This window comes from Sebastes fasciatus, chromosome 22 (assembly GCF_043250625.1).
Source record: "Sebastes fasciatus isolate fSebFas1 chromosome 22, fSebFas1.pri, whole genome shotgun sequence".
Taxonomy (NCBI): domain Eukaryota; kingdom Metazoa; phylum Chordata; class Actinopteri; order Perciformes; family Sebastidae; genus Sebastes; species Sebastes fasciatus.
The window spans coordinates 21,772,806-21,795,917 of record NC_133816.1 but is presented as its reverse complement, the minus strand read 5'-3'; the positions used below and the strand labels follow the sequence as shown (position 1 = coordinate 21,795,917).

General features: G+C 37.9%; 1 pseudogene; it reads left to right on the top strand.

Moving 5' to 3' along the window:
* Positions 1–491: 491 nt before the first annotated feature.
* LOC141761218 (type-2 ice-structuring protein-like) lies at positions 492–1,930 on the top strand (annotated as a pseudogene).
* The last annotated feature ends 21,182 nt before the right edge of the window (positions 1,931–23,112 follow it).

Genomic DNA, 23,112 nt, shown 5'->3' with positions numbered 1-23,112 from the left:
GATGTGTTTCACTTCATCATTTGATATGATACTTTAATATCTATGTTTCAATCTTATGTGTCAAGCTTCACCATTTCTCTGCCAAGTAAGAGAAGAATTTCACCGTCTCATCGCTCAAACTTTGTTTATCTATTAAAGAAAACAACAGAGTGGCAAGTGGTCTTCTGATGACCCTGTACAAATACTGTAGCCATCGATATGATCACAGGGGTGGAGTACGTTGAGATATTTATTTAAAACAAAGATGGATAGATAATTCACAGTATATAAGAGCTGGTGTTTCTCTTGTTCAGCACCTCCACACAGGAAGACTGAAGCTACAAGCTGACAGACAAGAAAGAAGATAATCCTGCAGAAGGTCGGCTTCATCTCTCTTATCATCATCTCTTCTTCCTCTAATGGACTCTAGTCCTCATGTTCTTCAGAAGTATAACTAACATGTCTGTTTCTCTTTGTTAAAGATCACCATCATCATCATCATTTTCTCAACCATGAAGATGCTGACTGTGTCTCTACTCGTCTGTGCCGTGATGGCTCTGACCAGAGCTGCTTGTGAGTGTTAACGTAGGGCAGCAGTTATTGTGAATGTAGAGTGACAGCAGCACATTAACCGAGTCACTAAGTGTGTGTGTGTGTGTGTGTGTGTGTGTGTGTGTGTGTGTGTGTGTGTGTGTGTCAAACCTCCAGCTGTTCCAGAGGCAAAGCTTGTTGAGAAGACAGGACTGCTCATTCCAGAAGGTGAGTTGGTATTTGTTCAGATTTTTTACAGAAATGCATTGTGCAAATGAATATAGTCATTCTTATGATCAGCTCTGCAAAATTAAATGAAATTCAATTTATTTTTAATTAGCGTCAAATCATAACAGAAGTTATCTCGAGACGCTTTTTATAAGAAGATCTAACAAGACAGGTACAGTGACAAGTCTTTTGTCCAATGCCATTAGGAATGGGGTCTAAGAGACAGGTAGATGATTTGAGATGATGAGATCACTGAAAGTGTCTTTCACCTCGTTGTTTCGGTTTTACGGCTGAAACTTAACTGTTCTCACTCTCTTCAGCTCCATTTCCAGCCGTTTTAAGTGAAAACGCTCTGATAATCCTTGTTCAGATCTTTTCTAATTGTGTTTTCAGTGAAGAGTCACGTGTTCAAGTGGTCTTCACCTTGCTTCAGTGATTGGACTGATTCCAGTGGTCGCTGTTTCCTTTACGTTCCAACACCCATGACCTGGGCTAATGCTGAGGTAATCAGCTGTTCAGTGCAGAGCGCTTCTACGCTGCGTCCATTCTGCTGTTACACATGTTGTTAATTGACATATTCTATAACTCCACTCTCTCTGTCCTTTATAGAAATATTGTGAGCACCATGGTGGAATCCTAGCATCAGTCCACAGCTTCAAGGAGTATAACTTGATTCAGAATGTGATACAGACTGTCACTCATAATTATCCACTGACATGGCTCGGAGGCTCCGATTCACAACAGGTATGTCACTGATTAAACACAATGTAAAGCAACAAACTAAAAAGCGTGTTTAAACCATACTGTCTATTGTATTATATTGTATTCTAATCTTTTAGACTGGTACTTGATTCTGGAGTGATGGTACACCTTTTAATTTCAACTACTGGGCTCGAGGACAGCCTGATGGCAATGGTAATACAGGCTGTCTGGTGATGAACCATGGAGGTAAATATATATATTACACATTAAAAGCAGTCTACAGGCTGACAGAGGAAACACAGAAAGTTGTCATTTTTTTTAAGTTGGGCTACAACCTGTTCCCTCATTTGAAATAAAAAATAATTTATACGTGTAAAAAGTTACATACAGTCCCTTTAATAACTCCCTATGTCTTTTTACAGCTCAGAAGAAATTTGACGACCAGCCTTGCTCTCGCCTATGGCCGTTTGTCTGCGCCAAAAAGCCATGATATCTCTTTGGATAAGAGAGAAACATGCAGTACCTATCACAACCACAGGAGTGTTGGGTGGATGTGTGATTATCTGTGTCTTCATCATCTGTAGCCTCTTGCATGTAGTGATCTATACTTCTTTCCTGTAACTGTTAAACTACTTAATGAATGTTGCCTGTTTGGCCTTTTCATTCTGGAGTGTTTTTCTTATCTTCTACACAATTAAAAGACTCAAGCATTGAAAAAAAGCCAGTCTGTGAGCCTAATGATTGCACACAGGAGAATCTCCATCACACAGAACATGCAGTTTGAGTTTTGTCAACAGGAAAAGAGGTGAAAGAAGAAGTTGAGCTTTATAGTTTTTAATTAAAAACACATATACAAATACACTGTACTGGATATTCAGTTATTATCTAAAACGGGTTCATGCTATCTTAAAGCCACTGAAATACAACTGTATGTTCTTTTTTTTTGCTACAGCATGTGTATATACTGTTTATATAGACAACCTAAACTAAAATTAGAGACTGTTAAAACAAGCGTCAGAAAGACCTCTACCACTATGATCCTATTTCTAGGAGTTGTTTCAATACCTTCTACCGCCTATTTTATTTATAAACCGAGAGCTTACAAGACGATTGCCCTCAGAGTGTCAAAAACGGCACGTTCATTAATCTGCCGCCTATAACACTCAAGGATCAGTATCACGGTTGCTAGCGATCCCGTAGCTCCCGAGAGAAACGGCTAGTTCTCAGTGTGAACGTCCCGTTGTTATCGTAGTACCCCCAATCTGAACTCCTCCTCGGCTATTAGCCGGCTCCATTCTCGACTTGGAGTAAACTATGTTATTAAACTACTGGCCTACTGTTCGATCTATTCAAAGCAATCAATCAAACATAAAGTTACATCTTTAACTCTGTTCACTGATTCTCCCTTTAATAACATAACAGCATGGCCTCGGTATTTACTTCATCTCAGTAATGTTTGCCGTAGAGCGGAGAGCACTGAACTTACCTCTCGGAGCATCAGGAAAGCGAGCCTCGAAGCGGTTCAACTTCATGTGTTATATACATGTACTCTGCCCGCAACTCTGCACCAGCTCAGAACAGAAGCACCCTGTCTAAGCAGATGTTTTCCTGTTTGCAACAGTTGCTTTTCCCGTTTACCTGTTGCTTCTGCAAACTTGTGGTTTTTGCACCTGCCTTGCACACAGTTAACACAGGAACATGAACTTTACTTGGCACGCTAAGTTCACAAAAAAGAGAGATAAACGCACACACCTTACATGTTTGAAGCACTTGCGATTTACCTACGCAGTTACAAATGCACATCAAAATGCTTGTTTTTTTGGATATAAAAATCACATCTAGTAAAACATAAAGATAAAACTCAAAAGTAAAACCTTCCTTATTCTTATCAAATCTTTTCTAAGAACTGTTTAGCTCTTCAATTTTCAAGGCCTCATTCCTTCATCTTCCACATCATAGAAATCACACAGTAAAATATAATGAATCACCTTTAAAGTAACTCAAGACGAGTAGTTTTCAAAATGGTGAATGGACATAATGAAATTGAATATTGTTGAAAATAATCAAATGGTTATATGGTTAAAGGTGGTCAAATGATAAACAACAACACATGGTTAAAATATCATAAAGAGGATAAATGCAACTATCACATGCGTCAACAAAACTCAGCTTATGACAGTTTCAAATTAAACAAGCTTTTCTTAAATTGGTACTGGCAGTTATTTGTCAGTGCACATTTCTTTTAAGGAGTTTTTAACCCCTCAGTTACTTTTATTGTTTTTTGGGTCTTTTTAGTTTGTTTTTTAATCAATAATCATGTTCAATTATATTGACTGGGCCCTGTTGAAATGCATTTCTCCTCCTATCCTTTCAACAAGACAAACTAAAAAAAACACACACACAGTACTACTCTTGTGTTTGTCAGAGCTGTGGGTTGCTTTCCTTCAGGCATCTTCCATCAGCTCTGGAGTCATTTGAGAGGAAGTTTGATTACACCGGCCTCTCCAGAGAGGAGCGTTTATAGGATCAATACCCTTTAATTGATATGATGGAAGACGCTGTTGTAAGGCAGGAAGTGAAAACATATTGCGGGAAATTTCCTCTGTGTGTGTAACATTTCGGGGGATCTGTTGGTAGAAACGGAATATTATATTCATCACGATTAATCGCATGATCATCCATGATTAATCGCCATTATCGCAAATTAATCTCATATTTTGTATCTGTTCAAAATATACCTTAAAGGGAGTTGGTCGAATATGTAATACTCTTATCAACATGGGAGTGGGCAAATATGCTGCTTTATGCAAAAATATGTACATATTTATTATTGGAAATCAATTAACAACACAAAAAAATGGGAAATATTGTCCAGAAACCCTCATAGGTACTGCATTTAGCATAACAAGTATGCTCAAAATCATAACATGGCAAACTGCAGCCCAACAGGCAACGGCAGCTGTCAGTGTGTCAGTGTGCTGACTTGACTATGGCTTGCCCCCAAACTGCATGTGGTTTTAATCACGGATGAGCCCCCTACTTTGTTACACCCCTGCAGGTCAAGGGACACCTTTGAAAATGGCCATGACAGTTTTTCCTCGACAACATTTAGCGTAAGTTTGGAGCGTTATTTAACCTCCTTCATGACAAGCTAGTATGACATGGTTGGTACCGATGGATTCCTTGTGAATGTGATTTTTTTTACTATTTTCTGACATTTCATAGAGCAAACAATACATTGATTTATTGGTCTGCAGATTAATTGATAATGAAAATAATTGTTAGTTGCAGCTAGGAAGAGAAAAGAGAGTCATTCTGATACAAAAACCACTCAACTCACTATTTGGCATACTGAAAGAGATAACTGAACAATGAATTCAGAGACACTGGATGAGAACTTCCATCCATCCATCTTCAATCCCTTATCCGGGTTTGGGTCGCAGGGGCAACAGCTCCAGCAGGGGACCCCAAACTTCCCTTTCCCGGGCCACATTAACCAGCTCTGACTGGGGGATCCCGAGGCGTTCCCAGGCCAGTGTGGAGATATAATCTCTCCACCTAGTCCTGGGTCTTCCCCGTGGTCTCCTCCCAGCTGGTCGTGCCTGGAACACCTCCCAAGGGAGGCGTCCAGGGGGCATCCGTACTAGATGCCCGAACCACCTCAACTTGCTCCTTTCGACGCAAAGAAGCAGCGGCTCTACTCCGAGTCCCTCACGGATAACTGAGCTTCTCACCCTATCTCTAAGGGAGACGCCAGCCACCCTCCTGAGGAAACCCATTTCGGCCGCTTGTACCCACAACCTCGTTCTTTTGGTCATGACCCAACCCTCATGACCATAGGTGAGAGTAGGACCGAAGATGAGAACTTGTAAATTGTATTTGTTATTTCTTTATTTTATTACTATATTCACCCATTTTGTGAGAACAACACCTCTGCTGTCATTTACGACTGACAACTGTTTTTGTTTGTAATTTTAGTTTGAAGAGCCTAAAACAGCGTCGACACGATTCTGGTGAGATCACAATAAACTTTACTATATAATAAACTGATTCAGACACCATCAAGACGTCAGCTGTAAAATCACTGATTGTTGAAATAAAACCTTGATTGATACAAACTCCTAACTTTTGTCTTTTTTTATATCAAAATGTGCTTTTTAACTTGCCAGCACTTATTTCAGACATAAATTTCCATCAAGTTTATATATATATATATATTGGTGACATTTTTGGTGCTATGTTTTTGATATTCTAACTATTGCTCTAGAGATCAAGGTACAACTATGCCCTCTTCTGGCAATTTTTGGAATGCCAACTTCAATCTTAATTATATAAGAAAAGGACATAACTGCCTTTACCACTCTTTTGGAGCGTTGTAGAATGCTTTCTGCCTGGAAATCTCCTATTGGGATGTAAATATTCACTCAGAGGATGTAATGATCATGTCGCTAAGAAATGGCATCCTTTAATTTTTCATATTATAGCAACCTCTCTGTGTTGCTTCATAAATGAGACTCACCTGTTAAGTCAGTTGTATTAATTTACCTGCTCATGTGTCTTTCCCTTGTCTGTCTAATTGATACCGTACTGCAGTTTTACAGTATATTTACTGCATATTTATCTGCTTGGGTTGTTTAGATGTTTGGATACACCTTGTTTTTGTTTTTTTTCTGTATATTATACTTTTGAATCTTGTATACCACATCATACATATCTGCCAATAAAAAGTTTTTAATTTTTTTTTATTTTTTTTACTTTATCAGCAATCAAGATGTTTTTAAGATTTCAAAACACATTATCATGTTAGGAGACAATTACATTTTTATATACATAATTCATTTGATTAATATCCTAGCAAAATACTATATCCATAAAATTATATGGTTTAAAGACTTCCCTCCTTTTATACTTTTCAAGATACTAATTTTAAAATGTACTTGACTACTATTGAAAACTTAAAACTCAAAAATTATAATTGGGCAAAAACTATTAGATTGCTTTTTTTGGTTTATTTATTTATTTATTTATATATTTTCCTTTCCCTGCACTTATTATTTTGTTGTATAATTTATTTTATTTTTTTATTATTTTTATACTGTGGTATATATTTACTGCAATTTTTATAATGAAAAACTGGAACATTTATTCTTTATGTAACAACTGTATTGAATTCTCTATAGAAAAAAAAGAACGTATATTTCAAGAGTGAAAGTCAATTGTTCGTTCCATTACATAACATTTATAATAATAATAATAATATGTTCATTTTTAGGTGAAGTAAAGGGGGTCAGGTTTCACCCATTTCCTAGTGATGTTTTTTTCTACAAGTAGATATCAGAACACTAAATAAATATTCGTTGAAGTATGTAATTATTTCATATTTATTCTATTTATTTATTGAATTACCAGAAAACATAATATATTTTGATATACAGTATATCATTATCGAGATATGAAATAATCAATATTGTGATAGAAAATTTAGGCCACATTGCCCAGCCCTATGTGGTTATATTGGAAAATAAGCACCATGGACAGCACCCATATCGGGCTAGGGTTACCTGAATATATGAGATTATGATTGTTTATAATGGGGCTGTAGGGAGTGTTATTTTTTTATATTCAAAGTTATATTTAGATTTTCTAATGAAGCCTGAATATCTGTTAATAAAAGTTCATGTCTTTTTTTGTTTGCAGCAAACTGGACAGCAAACAGTTTTTGACCGCAGAGAAAAAGTTGTTTTTGAAAGGCAAGGCAAGCCAGCTTTATTTGTATAGCACATTTCAACAACAGGGAAATTCAAAGTGCTTTACATAAACATTCAAGAACATTGCGACAAAGTGCAAAAGAACATTAAGACATAATTAAAACAGTTATAAAAACATAAAAACATAAAAACATTAAAGATTAGAAAATAAAAACAAGCTAAAAATAAAAGCTAGGATAGAAGCTAAAATAGAATCAAACACAAAAGAGTAAAAGCTCTAGTGCAGTATCAGATCATTATCTGGTTTAATTAAAGGCAGCAGCAAAAAGGAAAGTTTTAAGCTTTGTTTTAAAAGAACTCAGAGTTGTAGCGGTCCTGCAGGTTTCTGGGAGCTTGTTCCAAATATTTGATGCATAAAAACTGAAGGCTGCTTCTGCATGTTTAGTTCTGACTCTGGGGACACTAAGCAGACCTGATCCAGATGACCTGAGAGGTCTGGATGGTTCATAACATAGCAGAAGATCAGAAATATATTTTGGCCCTAAACCATTTAGTTCTTTGTAAACCAGCAGCAGTATGTTGAAATCAATTCTCTGAGTGACAGGGAGCCAGTGTAGAGACCTCAGAACTGGACTGATATGATCCACTTTCTTGGTCTTAATGAGGACTCTAGCAGTAGCATTCTGAATCAGCTGCAGCTGTCTGATCGATTTTTTAGGAAGACTAGAAGCATTATTAATATTTTTTGGGACGTGGTTTGGCTGGCAAGGAATCAATGCTAAATTTGATAAATTTGCACAATCAGTAAAAATCTTCCTGTTTCTTCGCAGATTCACCATTCTTTTTCTACTACTTATTAGAACTGAGATAGAAGAAGCTCTCATCACACAGGGCCCCATCTTATCCTGGAAACAGTCACGTGTATCATTAGCCTTGAATCCTGGACCCAGCACATATCAATCTGTGCTTGCAACATTTTGTAAAGGAACATCCTTATCAGGCTGCGGAGACAGAGGCTGATTCCATCGTGGAGGGGATGGAGGTGGTGGGTGTCTTGTTTGTGGAGATGGTTTTCCAAAGTTGTTCGAGGTTGACGCCGAGGGGGGATTATGGGAGAGAAAATGGGTGTAGGGCAGGGAGTATGTTTAGTTCCAGCATTGACCAGCAGCATTCTGAATCAGCTGCAGCTGTCTCATCAATTTTTTAGGAAGACCAGTAAAGACGCCATTACAGTAGTCAAGTCGGCTGAAGATAAATGCATGGACTAGTTTTTCCAAATCCTGCTGAGACATCAGTCCTCTAATTCTTGCTATATTCTTCAGGTGATAGAATGCTGTCTTTGTAATTGTCTTAATATGGCTGTTAAAGCTCAGGTCAGAGTCCATGACTACACCAAGGTTTCTGGCTTGGTCCGAGCTTTTTAACATTACAGATTGTAGGTGAGCACTGACCTTTAATCTTTCCTTTTGGGCTCCAAAAACTACGACCTCAGTTTTGTCTTTGTTCAGCTGAAGAAAATTCTGGCACATCCAATTATTGACTTGTTCAATGCACTCACTCAGTGCTTGTATTGGACTGTAGTCTCCTGGTGATAGAGTTATGTAAATTTGTGTGTTGTCTGCATAGTTATGGTAATTTATTTTGTTGTTCTCAAAAATCTGACCCAGTGGGAGCATTTAGATGTTAAACAAAAGAGGCCCCAAGATGGAGCCTTGGGGAACTCCGCATGTGATTTTGTTCAGCTCAGATTTGCAATTACCTATAGACACAAAGAAGTCCCTGTCTTTTAGGTAGGATTTAAACCAGCTGAGTGCTATGCCAGAAATACCCACCCAGTTTTCCAGTCGGTCTAGTAATATATTATGGTCAACCGTGTCGAATGCGGCACTGAGATCCAGTAAAACTAAAGCCGAAATTCTACCACTGTCTGTGTTCAATCGGATGTCATTGAAGACCTTAACAAGAGCAGTCTCAGTGCTGTGGTGAGGTCGAAAACCTGACTGGAAGACATCAAAAGAGTTGTTTAGTGCTAGAAAGCTATTTAATTGTTGAAAAACCTTTTTTTCAATTATTTTAGACAAGAATGGAAGATTTGATATCGGCCTGTAATTATTTACTATCGATGAGTCCAAATTGTTCTTTTTGAGGAGTGGTTTGATGATGGCAGTTTTCAGGGCATGTGGGAAGACTCCTGAAACAAAAGATGCATTAACAATCTGTAAAAGCTCTGAGACCATACAATCTGATACTTTTTTGAAAAGGCCTGTTGGCAGAATGTCAAGGCAGCATGAGGAGGATTTTAGATGTTGTATGATTTCCTCCAGGTATGTCTGATTTATTGGATACAATTGTGTCATGTTATTTGCGCCAGGTTTAAGTGGACGCAGGGGCAACAAACATCCTGTACCTGATAAGGCGAAAGTGACTGCTTGTCTGATTTTGTGAATTTTTTCTGTGAAAAAGGAAGCAAATTCATTGCAGGCCCTGGTGGATAAAAGTTCAGAGGCTACTGACACAGGAGGGTTTGTTAGCCAGTCGACAGTAGCAAACAGGGCACGTGCATTATTATTGTTTTTGGTGATGATGTCAGAGAAGAAAGGACCGCCTTGCATTTTTCAGTTCTGAATTATAAATGCAAAGTCTCTCTTTATAGATGTCATAATGAACTTGTTTCGACAATCTTTTTTAATTTCTTACCAACATGGCATTTCTCCATGGAGATTGAGAATGATCAGACAGAGCAACATCCATCACTACAACCTTGGAAATGTTCAGGCCCTTTGATATGATTAAGTCCAAAGTGTGTCCCCTATTGTATGTGGGCTCCGTCAAATGCTGACTCATTCCATAGTTATCAAGAAACTGACAAAGTTCTTTGGTCCCTCTGTCCTGTTGGTTGTCAACATGGATGTTAAAATCACCAACAATGACTACACAGTCAAAGTCAACACAAATTATAGACAGCAGTTCAGTAAAATCATCCAAAAGGTTTGCACAGTATTTAGGTGGCCTGTAGATATTCAGAAACAAAGCTCGAGAAGAGGAGTTCAGCTGAACAGCGACCTATTCAAAAGAAGCAAAATGTCCATAAGATATCTGTTTGCATTGGCGAGAATAATTAAACAATATGGCAACTCCACCTCCTTTCTTATGCATTTTAGTTTCGCTCATAAAACTAAAGTTGGGAGGAGTCGACTCGATAAGAACAGCTGCACTGTTATTTTGGTCTAACCAAGTTTCAGTTAAAAAACATAAAATCAAGCTTGTGCTCAATAATAAAATCATTGATTAAAAAACTTTTACCTGCCAAAGACCTGACGTTTAACAGGGCTAGCTTTAATATGCTAGAAGCATTATTATATTTTTTTGGGACATGGTTTGGCTGGCAAGGAATCAATGCTAAATTTGATAAATTTGCACAATCAGTAAAAATCTTCCTGTTTCTTCGCAGATTCACCATTCTTTTTCTACTACTTATTAGAACTGAGATAGAAGAAGCTCTCATCACACAGGGCCCCAGCTTATCCTGGAAACAGTCACGTGTATCATTAGCCTTGAAGCCTGGACCCAGCACATATCAATCTGTGCTTGCAACATTTTGTAAAGGAACATCCTTATCAGGCTGCGGAGACAGAGGCTGATTCCATCGTGGAGGGGATGGAGGTGGTGGGTGTCTTGTTTGTGGAGATGGTGCCAAAGTTGTTCGAGGTTGACGCCAAGGGGGGATTATGGGAGAGAAAATGGGTGTAGGGCGGGGAGTACGTTTAGTTCCAGCATTGACCAGCTCCTTCATGTGGTCAGTGAACTCAAAGAGGGGGGAGGAGGGAAAAAGGGTGACAAGCGAGGAGGAGGACGTCTCCTCTTGTCTCTGCTGTATCCAAGGGATGGCTTGTGGTGGGGGGTGAAATGATTCTTCTTGAAGTCCCCTGGCACATTGGGTTGTGTCTTCCTCCAGTGGTGATTCCTCTTGTCTCGCGTCCTTGGCAGAGGGAACAGATGAATGACGCAGGAAGTAGATTAGGTTGGAGTTGAACAATTTTACTCCTGACTTGTTTAGACAGATTCCATCTGCCTTGAATAGATGTCTACGGTCCCAAAAAAAGTTAAAATTGTCAATAAAATGCACTGAGTGGGATTTGCATGCTGTTGAAAGCCATGTGTTCAGTCCCAGCAACCTGCTGAATCTCTGAAAGGCTAAATGCCAGTAAATATGCATTGAAACAGAATATTTCTTAAGATAAAAATATATTGTGAATTTTGGAAATGATTACATCTTTTATATATATATATATATGTATGTACATATATATGTGTGTGTATGGAATAACCATGTTTTATTTTAACAATGAATAATAATTGTTATTAATTATAATAACAAGGTAATGTTTTTTAAGGTAAAATTAGCATTTGGTCAAGAAAGAATTTCGGTATTTTCTGGCAATAATTTTGGCTTCTTCTAGAATTTCCTTGTGATTATTATGAATGTATTACACTGATATTACTCCATGTTTATTGTGACAAATTCTACCCCATAATGACTAGCTTAGTACTATTATTATTCTCACTATAATTCCCCATGAAATATGTTTTTGACCCATCCAGTAAAGGTGACCGTTTCTCTACACTGTGGTGTGTGTGTGACTGTAATTACCTTGTGTTGTCTTTTCAAACGTGGCTCTTTTATTTGTTTGTTTTGGATCTGTTCTCTAGTTCAGTACAATTTCTAGACGAGGAAGTATGAATGCGAATCATAGAGATAACAGCCATTGAAATTATTATGGGTATAAATGAGAGGGAATGGTCTTTTTCAGCAGCACCCTGCTCCACGTGAATACAGTTACAAACATTTTGCATTTGAACATCTGCAGCTCCTCTTGGGCCTTAGGGCTAAAAGGTCAGTCCACTCTCACTTACCTCTGATAGTCTGATGACAGTTTTAGATCTCCGTCTCTTTATTTTATTATCTAGAGTAACTAGGGGACGTTGATTTTGGTTGTTGTTGTTGAGAGAACTATACTGTACCTGATGTGTTTCACTTCATCATTTGATATGATACTTTAATATCTATGTTTCAATCTTATGTGTCATGCTTCCCCGTTTCTCTGCCAAGAAAGACAAGAATTTCACCGTCTCATTGCTCGAACTTTGTTTATCTATCAAAGTAACCAACAGAGTGGCAAGTGGTGTTCTGATGACCCTGTACAAATACAGTAGCCATTGATTTTATCACAAGGGGGGAGTACGTTGAGATATTTATTGAAAACAAAGATTTAGATAATTCACAGTATATAAGAGCTGGTGTTTCTCTTGTTCAGCACCTCCACACAGGAAGGCTGACGCTACAAGCTGAGAGACAAGAAAGAAGATAATCCTGCAGAAGGTCGGCTTCATCTCTCTTATCATCATCTCTACTTCCTCTAATGGACTCTAGTCCTCACGTTCTTCAGAAGTATAACTCTCACGTCTGTTTCTCTTTGTTGAAGATCATTTTGACCATCATCATCATCATCATCTCATCCACGAAGATGCTGACTGTGTCTCTACTCGTCTGTGCCGTGATGGCTCTGACCAGAGCTTATGGTGAGTGTTGACTTGTACATCTTGTACTTTTTACTTTACAGATTACAATTTGTCTTATCCAACAGTTTATATAAAGGAGTTAAAATTAGCACAGCCTTAAACATCTACAGCTGGAGATGTTCCGATACCTGAAGTTGCGGTTCAGGTTCAGTTCTTGCAAGTATTTGTACTCTTTTACGTACATCCTTGTACCTTGTTTAACAGATTTTAGCAGCTTGCTATTTGGTAACCCCCCACAAACAAGCATGCAGGAGACCAGTGAGAAAGACGTTGTGTGTTCAGCTCTCAGTACCTTTGTAGCTTCTAATAGAATCTCCTGCTTCCCTGTTTGTACTTTAAAATATCTGCTTTATTTTACTGTTTCGCTTTTCAGCTGCATATGAGTCGTGTTAAGCTGCTGGTGATGAAAACCCATCATAGTAAAAGCTTTTAAATAAAAATACAACGGCCATTAGTCACAGCTGTTGTAATGGAGACGTAAATCCCTGCCGTGCTGGGCTGACGCGCCGATTCATGTATGGAAAAAAAACCTACAAGACACGGAAACTTGGCTTGTGTCTTGAGGAGTTGTAGCATTTATTCACCGACGACAGTCTAAACTGTACACACACTGCAACGCTACGCTCACAGCTATTACGGCTGACTTCATCTCACTGTCACTCCGTCACACACACTCGCTCCTTCGCTCTCTTTGTCTCTCTCTTGACCGCAAACACGACACTTGCTAACGTTAAGCACACAACCTACGCACTGAGTTATTTCTTAAAGGAGTTTGCTACTTGTATAATACAGTTTAGATTAAAAAACATCTTAAAAATGTATAATTCTCCGATGCTTTGGCCTGGTGGGGAGTCATTTCAGGCTGGCGGAAACCCTGGTATCGAATCAGTTCATAGACTGACGTACTCGTTGATTCCCGATCCCGAATTTTGGCCAGTGTTGGACACATTTCTGATACTGGTATTGGTATCGGAACAACTCTATCTACTATCTTTGTTTTTATTTACTCCTATTTATTTATTTATTTATGTATTTATTTGTATTCATTTTAAAATGTATTTATTTATTTTGCAGTTACTCTTTTATTTATTTACTTTTTTATTTATTTTTTATATTTATTTTTAAATATGTGTATTTATGTAATTATTTCTGCATGATTTTCCCTTTGCATTTCTTCACTGTAGTAAGAAATATGCAAATAAATGTATAAAGAAAAGAATACAGAAACAAATAAGATTAGGGAAATAAATAAGGGGTCAATGCAATGGGAAAATCGTGCAGAATTAAATGCATAAATACACAAACTAATACACACATTTAAAAATAAATTAAAAATGAATGCAAATATAAATAAATAAATAGAAAATAAATAAATACATTTTGAAATTCATAAAAATAAATACATTAATAAAGTAAAGGAAAATCAAACAGAAGCAAGAGTGTGGATTTACAAATGTAGAGTGTGACAGCCTGAGTGTGAGGAGAAGGGCTGAAGCTGGAGTGCATGAAATCTGTGCAAGCAACAATATATCTTGAGTGCAAGCATACAGTTTGAGCAGAAGCAGAACAAATTTAAGCGCGAGTAGGGGCTATTTGAGTGCGAGGACAGGGTTTTGAGGGAAAGCATTGCAAAATCTGATCGTGAAATCAATGAGTCATGTTCTCAAATTGAAAGACCTGAGTAAAGATAGGAAAAAAGCTCCATAAAAATGCAACATACACGTTAATGCAGCAGTAATATTAATCCAGAAACATCATAAATAATAGTAAAACACTGACACGGAACATTTTACGGCACGATGAATACTTTTACTTTTCATACTTTACACGCATTTTGCTGATTATTCAGTTAGTTTACAACCGGAAGTAACCACGTGTTGTCCTTCTTCACTGGAATGAATAGGGAGCAAATAGCGTTTGCATGCTATTATTGTGAACGTAGAGTGACAGCAGCACATGAACCGAGTCACTAAATGCTGTGTCAAATTTCCAGATGTTCCAGAGGATGATTGGACTAAGTTCGGTGGTCGCTCTTTCCTCTACGTTCAAACAGCCAGGACCTGGGCTGATGCTGAGGTAATCAGCTGTTCAGTGCAGAATGCTTCTACGCTGCGTCCATTCTGCTGTTACACATGTTGTTAATTGACATATTTCTGTCTTTGCATTACTTGATATGTAATGTGTAATTTGTGTGTCTCCACACAACTCCACTCTTTCTATCCTTTATAGAGAAAATGTCAGGACTATGGTGGAAACCTTGCATCAGTGCATAGTGTCGATGAGCAGCAATTTATTCAGGGTTTGATACTGAGTATCACTGAGAAAAATGCACTGACATGGCTCGGAGCCTTTGATGCACAACAGGTATGTCACTGATTAAACACAATGTAAAGCAACAAATTAAAAAGCGTGTTTAGACCATACTGTCTATTGTATTCTGATCTTCTAGGAGGGTTTATGGCTCTGGAGTGATGGTACACGTTTTAAGTTCGACTACTGGGATCAAGGACAGCCTGATAATCGTGGGGATTCACATTGTCTGGTGATGAACTATTCAGGTAAATATATATATAGAGCGTGAGAAAGGTTTTTTTCCTGAGGTCTTAGCAGGGTTTTGGTTAAATAATTATCAATGCAGACATCAGTACAAGTGATGATAATGGTCGGTAGGTTGGTTTCCAACGGACAAGGCACATTAAACTAACTATTGGACAACTGACAATATATCATTCCATTGGCTTCAAGACAAATTGGCACACTGAAACCACTTCCTCTTTAGCTTGGCCAGGCAGGTGAAGGTTTGTGCAAAGCATTTGATGGAGTCAGTCATAAAGTTATAAAATATCAAATTTGAACTTTTTCTGCTGCAAAGTTTTGGGTTGGAGTTGATGTTGTTCCCATTTTTTAAGCCAATATTTTCATTTTTACTGCAAATGTGTATCGGTTCACAATATCGGTTATCGGTCTCCTTGATTGCTAATAGTCGGTATCAATCCTGAAAAAAACATATCGTTCGACCTAGGGATGCTAATTTTGAAAAATGTTCTTAACCGATAACCGACCCTCATTAACCGGTTATTAACCGACAAGATTTGTGCCTTGCATGCAGCGGTGTACCAGCTGCAGTGTATGAGGACAACAGACAACTGAGTCCCACGTAGGTGTAGCAGACAGTGTGTGTACAGTTTATTTGTCGGTGAATAAATGCTACGAAACTACAACTCCTCCGCTCCACTCAAGCGAGCTGGAGAGACCGGAGCCGACTTCCTGTAACCTGCAACTCCGGCTCCGCCTCTTAAGGTGACGAGCCACTCCTCTGAGCCGCTCAGCTTTTGAATTAATTATTAACATTGCTTTTAACCGTTTTAACCGATAGCGTTAATCGATTAAAATGCTTAATGTTGGTTAACGGTTAAACGGTTAATTATGGACATCCCTAGTTCCACCCCCATCAGTCACTTTATGTACTACATGAATGCACGGCAAGACTCAGTGTAGGGCTTATGTATAAATATATATATATATATATATATATTTATTGATAAACCTCTAAAAAAAATTCACTGTCCTCTCTAGTTTTTGTGCAAAATTTTAAAATATTTAGTATTTGGCCTCATTAGATACATAGTTTGTATGGTTCATTGATTGTCTGAGAAAGCAGACAATTTATCCCTAAATAACTCCCTCTGTTTTTTTACAGATCGTAAGAAATTTGACGACACTCCTTGCTCTCTCCTAAGGCCGTCCGTCTGCGCCAAAAAGCCATGATATCTTTTTGGATAACAGAGTAACATGCAGTACCTATCACAACCACAGGAGTGTTGGGTGGATGTGTGATTATCTGTGTCTTCATCATCTGTAGCCTCTTGCATGTAGTAATCTATACTTCTTTCCTGTAACTGTTAAACTACTTAATGAATGTTGCCTGTTTGGCCTTTTCATTCTGGAGTGTTCTTCTTATCTTCTACACAATTAAAAGACTCAAGCATTGAAAAAAAGCCAGTCTGTGAGCCTAATGATTGCACACAGGAGAATCTCCATCACACAGTGAGGCTGAACATGCAGTTTGAGTTTTGTCAACAGGAAAAGAGGTGAAAGAAGAAGTTGAGCTTTATAGTTTTTAATTAAAAACACATATACAAATACACTGTACTGTATATTCAGTTATTATCTAAAACGGGTTCATGCTATCTTAAAACCACTGAAATACAACTGTATGTTCTTTTTTTTTGCTACAGCATGTGTATATACTGTTTATATAGACAACCTAAACTAAAATTAGAGACTGTTAAAACAAGCGTCAGAAAGACCTCTACCACTATGATCCTATTTCTAGGAGTTGTTTCAATACCTTCTACCGCCTATTTTATTTATAAACCGAGAGCTTACAAGACGATTGCCCTCAGAGTGTCAAAAACGGCACGTTCATTAATCTGCCGCCTATAACACTCAAGGATCAGTATCACGGTTGCTAGCGATCCCGTAGCTCCCGAGAGAAACGGCTAGTTCTCAGTGTGAACGTCCCGTTGTTATCGTAGTACCCCCAATCTGAACTCCTCCTCGGCTATTAGCCGGCTCCATTCTCGACTTGGAGTAAACTATGTTATTAAACTACTGGCCTACTGTTCGATCTATTCAAAGCAATCAATCAAACATAAAGTTACATCTTTAACTCTGTTCACTGATTCTCCCTTTAATAACATAACAGCATGGCCTCGGTATTTACTTCATCTCAGTAATGTTTGCCGTAGAGCGGAGAGCACTGAACTTACCTCTCGGAGCATCAGGAAAGTGAGCCTCGAAGCGGTTCAACTTCATGTGTTATATACATGTACTCTGCCCGCAACTCTGCACCAGCTCAGAACAGAAGCACCCTGTCTAAGCAGATATTTTCCTGTTTGCAACAGTTGCTTTTCCTGTTTACCTGTTGCTTCTGCAAACTTGTGGTTTTTGCACCTGCCTTGCACACAGTTAACACAGGAACATGAACTTTACTTGGCACGCTAAGTTCACAAAAAAGAGAGATAAACGCACACACCTTACATGTTTGAAGCACTTGCGATTTACCTACGCAGTTACAAATGCACATCAAAATGCTTGTTTTTTTGGATATAAAAATCACATCTAGTAAAACATAAAGATAAAACGCGTTTATAGGATCAATACCATTTAATTGATATGATGGAAGACGCTGTTGTAAGGCAGGAAGTGAAAACATATTGCGGGAAATTTCCTCTGTGTGTGTAACATTTCGGGGGATCTGTTGGTAGAAACGGAATATTATATTCATCACGATTAATCGCATGATCATCCATGATTAATCGCCATTATCGCAAATTAATCTCATATTTTGTATCTGTTCAAAATATACCTTAAAGGGAGTTGGTCGAATATGTAATACTCTTATCAACATGGGAGTGGGCAAATATGCTGCTTTATGCAAAAATATGTATATATTTATTATTGGAAATCAATTAACAACACAAAAAAATGGGAAATATTGTCCAGAAACCCTCATAGGTACTGCATTTAGCATAACAAGTATGCTCAAAATCATAACATGGCAAACTGCAGCCCAACAGGCAACGGCAGCTGTCAGTGTGTCAGTGTGCTGACTTGACTATGGCTTGCCCCCAAACTGCATGTGGTTTTAGTCACGGATGAGCCCCCTACTTTGTTACACCCCTGCAGGTCAAGGGACACCTTTGAAAATGGCCATGACAGTTTTTCCTCGACAACATTTAGCGTAAGTTTGGAGCGTTATTTAACCTCCTTCATGACAAGCTAGTATGACATGGTTGGTACCGATGGATTCCTTGTGAATGTGATTTTTTTTACTATTTTCTGACATTTCATAGAGCAAACAATACATTGATTTATTGGTCTGCAGATTAATTGATAATGAAAATAATTGTTAGTTGCAGCTAGGAAGAGAAAAGAGAGTCATTCTGATACAAAAACCACTCAACTCACTATTTGGCATACTGAAAGAGATAACTGAACAATGAATTCAGAGAAACTGGATGAGAACTTCCATCCATCCATCTTCAATCCCTTATCCGGGTTTGGGTCGCAGGGGCAACAGCTCCAGCAGGGGACCCCAAACTTCCCTTTCCCGGGCCGCATTAACCAGCTCTGACTGGGGGATCCCGAGGCGTTCCCAGGCCAGTGTGGAGATGTAATCTCTCCACCTAGTCCTGGGTCTTCCCCGTGGTCTCCTCCCAGTTGGTCGTGCCTGGAACACCTCCCAAGGGAGGCGTCCAGGGGGCATCCGTACTAGATGCCCGAACCACCTCAACTTGCTCCTTTCGACGCAAAGAAGCAGCGGCTCTACTCCGAGTCCCTCACGGATAACTGAGCTTCTCACCCTATCTCTAAGGGAGACGCCAGCCACCCTCCTGAGGAAACCCATTTCGGCCGCTTGTACCCGCGACCTCGTTCTTTTGGTCATGACCCAACCCTCATGACCATAGGTGAGAGTAGGACCGAAGATGAGAACTTGTAAATTGTATTTGTTATTTCTTTATTTTATTACTATATTCACCCATTTTGTGAGAACAACACCTCTGCTGTCATTTACGACTGACAACTGTTTTTGTTTGTAATTTTAGTTTGAAGAGCCTAAAACAGCGTCGACACGATTCTGGTGAGATCACAATAAACTTTACTATATAATAAACTGATTCAGACACCATCAAGACGTCAGCTGTAAAATCACTGATTGTTGAAATAAAACCTTGATTGATACAAACTCCTAACTTTTGTCTTTTTTTATATGAAGAAAATGGCATCCTTTAATTTTTCATATTATAGCAACCTCTCTGTGTTGCTTCATAAATGAGACTCACCTGTTAAGTCAGTTGTATTAATTTACCTGCTCATGTGTCTTTCCCTTGTCTGTCTAATTGATACCGTACTGCAGTTTTACAGTATATTTACTGCATATTTATCTGCTTGGGTTGTTTAGATGTTTGGATACACCTTGTTTTTTTTTTCTTCTGTATATTATACTTTTGAATCTTGTATACCACATCATACATATCTGCCAATAAAAAGTTTTTCATTTTTTGAAATTTTTTTTACTTTATCAGCAATCAAGATGTTTTTAAGATTTCAAAACACATTATCATGTTAGGAGACAATTACATTTTTATATACATAATTCATTTGATTAATATCCTAGCAAAATACTATATCCATAAAATTATATGGTTTAAAGACTTCCCTCCTTTTATACTTTTCAAGATACTAATTTTAAAATGTACTTGACTACTATTGAAAACTTAAAACTCAAAAATTATAATTGGGCAAAAACTATTAGATTGCTTTTTTTGGTTAATTTATTTATTTATTTATATATTTTCCTTTCCCTGCACTTATTATTTGTTGTATAATTTATTTAATTTTTTTATTTTTTTTATACTGTGGTATATATTTACTGCAATTTTTATAATGAAAAACTGGAACATTTATTCTTTATGTAACAACTGTATTGAATTCTCTATAGAAAAAAAAGAACGTATATTTCAAGAGTGAAAGTCAATTGTTCGTTCCATTACATAACATTTATAATAATAATAATAATATGTTCATTTTTAGGTGAAGTAAAGGGGGTCAGGAATCACCCATTTCCTAGTGATGTTTTTTTCTACAAGTAGATATCAGAACACTAAATAAATATTCGTTGAAGTATGTAATTATTTCATATTTATTCTATTTATTTATTGAATTACCAGAAAACATAATATATTTTGATATACAGTATATCATTATCGAGATATGAAATAATCAATATTGTGATAGAAAATTTAGGCCACATTGCCCAGCCCTATGTGGTTATATTGGAAAATAAGCACCATGGACAGCACCCATATTGGGCTAGGGTTACCTGAATATATGAGATTATGATTGTTTATAATGGGGCTGTAGGGAGTGTTATTTTTTATATTCAAAGTTATATTTAGATTTTCTAATGAAGCCTGAATATCTGTTAATAAAAGTTCATGTCTTTTTTTGTTTGCAGCAAACTGGACAGCAAACAGTTTTTGACCGCAGAGAAAAAGTTGTTTTTGAAAGGCAAGGCAAGCCAGCTTTATTTGTATAGCACATTTCAACAACAGGGAAATTCAAAGTGCTTTACATAAACATTCAAGAACATTGCGACAAAGTGCAAAAGAACATTAAGACATAATTAAAACAGTTATAAAAACATAAAAACATAAAAACATTAAAGATTAGAAAATAAAAACAAGCTAAAAATAAAAGCTGGGATAGAAGCTAAAATAGAATCAAACACAAAAGAGTAAAAGCTCTAGTGCAGTATCAGATCATTATCTGGTTTAATTAAAGGCAGCAGCAAAAAGGAAAGTTTTAAGCTTTGTTTTAAAAGAACTCAGAGTTGTAGCGGTCCTGCAGGTTTCTGGGAGCTTGTTCCAAATATTTGATGCATAAAAACTGAAGGCTGCTTCTGCATGTTTAGTTCTGACTCTGGGGACACTAAGCAGACCTGATCCAGATGACCTGCGAGGTCTGGATGGTTCATAACATAGCAGAAGATCAGAAATATATTTTGGCCCTAAACCATTTAGTTCTTTGTAAACCAGCAGCAGTATGTTGAAATCAATTCTCTGAGTGACAGGGAGCCAGTGTAGAGACCTCAGAACTGGACTGATATGATCCACTTTCTTGGTCTTAATGAGGACTCTAGCAGTAGCATTCTGAATCAGCTGCAGCTGTCTGATCGATTTTTTAGGAAGACTAGAAGCATTATTAATATTTTTTGGGACGTGGTTTGGCTGGCAAGGAATCAATGCTAAATTTGATAAATTTGCACAATCAGTAAAAATCTTCCTGTTTCTTCGCAGATTCACCATTCTTTTTCTACTACTTATTAGAACTGAGATAGAAGAAGCTCTCATCACACAGGGCCCCATCTTATCCTGGAAACAGTCACGTGTATCATTAGCCTTGAATCCTGGACCCAGCACATATCAATCTGTGCTTGCAACATTTTGTAAAGGAACATCCTTATCAGGCTGCGGAGACAGAGGCTGATTCCATCGTGGAGGGGATGGAGGTGGTGGGTGTCTTGTTTGTGGAGATGGTTTTCCAAAGTTGTTCGAGGTTGACGCCGAGGGGGGATTATGGGAGAGAAAATGGGTGTAGGGCAGGGAGTATGTTTAGTTCCAGCATTGACCAGCAGCATTCTGAATCAGCTGCAGCTGTCTCATCAATTTTTTAGGAAGACCAGTAAAGACGCCATTACAGTAGTCAAGTCGGCTGAAGATAAATGCATGGACTAGTTTTTCCAAATCCTGCTGAGACATCAGTCCTCTAATTCTTGCTATATTCTTCAGGTGATAGAATGCTGTCTTTGTAATTGTCTTAATATGGCTGTTAAAGCTCAGGTCAGAGTCCATGACTACACCAAGGTTTCTGGCTTGGTCCGAGCTTTTTAACATTACAGATTGTAGGTGAGCACTGACCTTTAATCTTTCCTTTTGGGCTCCAAAAACTACGACCTCAGTTTTGTCTTTGTTCAGCTGAAGAAAATTCTGGCACATCCAATTATTGACTTGTTCAATGCACTCACTCAGTGCTTGTATTGGACTGTAGTCTCCTGGTGATAGAGTTATGTAAATTTGTGTGTTGTCTGCATAGTTATGGTAATTTATTTTGTTGTTCTCAAAAATCTGACCCAGTGGGAGCATTTAGATGTTAAACAAAAGAGGCCCCAAGATGGAGCTTTGGGGAACTCCGCATGTGATTTTGTTCAGCTCAGATTTGCAATTACCTATAGACACAAAGAAGTCCCTGTCTTTTAGGTAGGATTTAAACCAGCTGAGTGCTATGCCAGAAATACCCACCCAGTTTTCCAGTCGGTCTAGTAATATATTATGGTCAACCGTGTCGAATGCGGCACTGAGATCCAGTAAAACTAAAGCCGAAATTCTACCACTGTCTGTGTTCAATCGGATGTCATTGAAGACCTTAACAAGAGCAGTCTCAGTGCTGTGGTGAGGTCGAAAACCTGACTGGAAGACATCAAAAGAGTTGTTTAGTGCTAGAAAGCTATTTAATTGTTGAAAAACCTTTTTTTCAATTATTTTAGACAAGAATGGAAGATTTGATATCGGCCTGTAATTATTTACTATCGATGAGTCCAAATTGTTCTTTTTGAGGAGTGGTTTGATGATGGCAGTTTTCAGGGCATGTGGGAAGACTCCTGAAACAAAAGATGCATTAACAATCTGTAAAAGCTCTGAGACCATACAATCTGATACTTTTTTGAAAAGGCCTGTTGGCAGAATGTCAAGGCAGCATGAGGAGGATTTTAGATGTTGTATGATTTCCTCCAGGTATGTCTGATTTATTGGATACAATT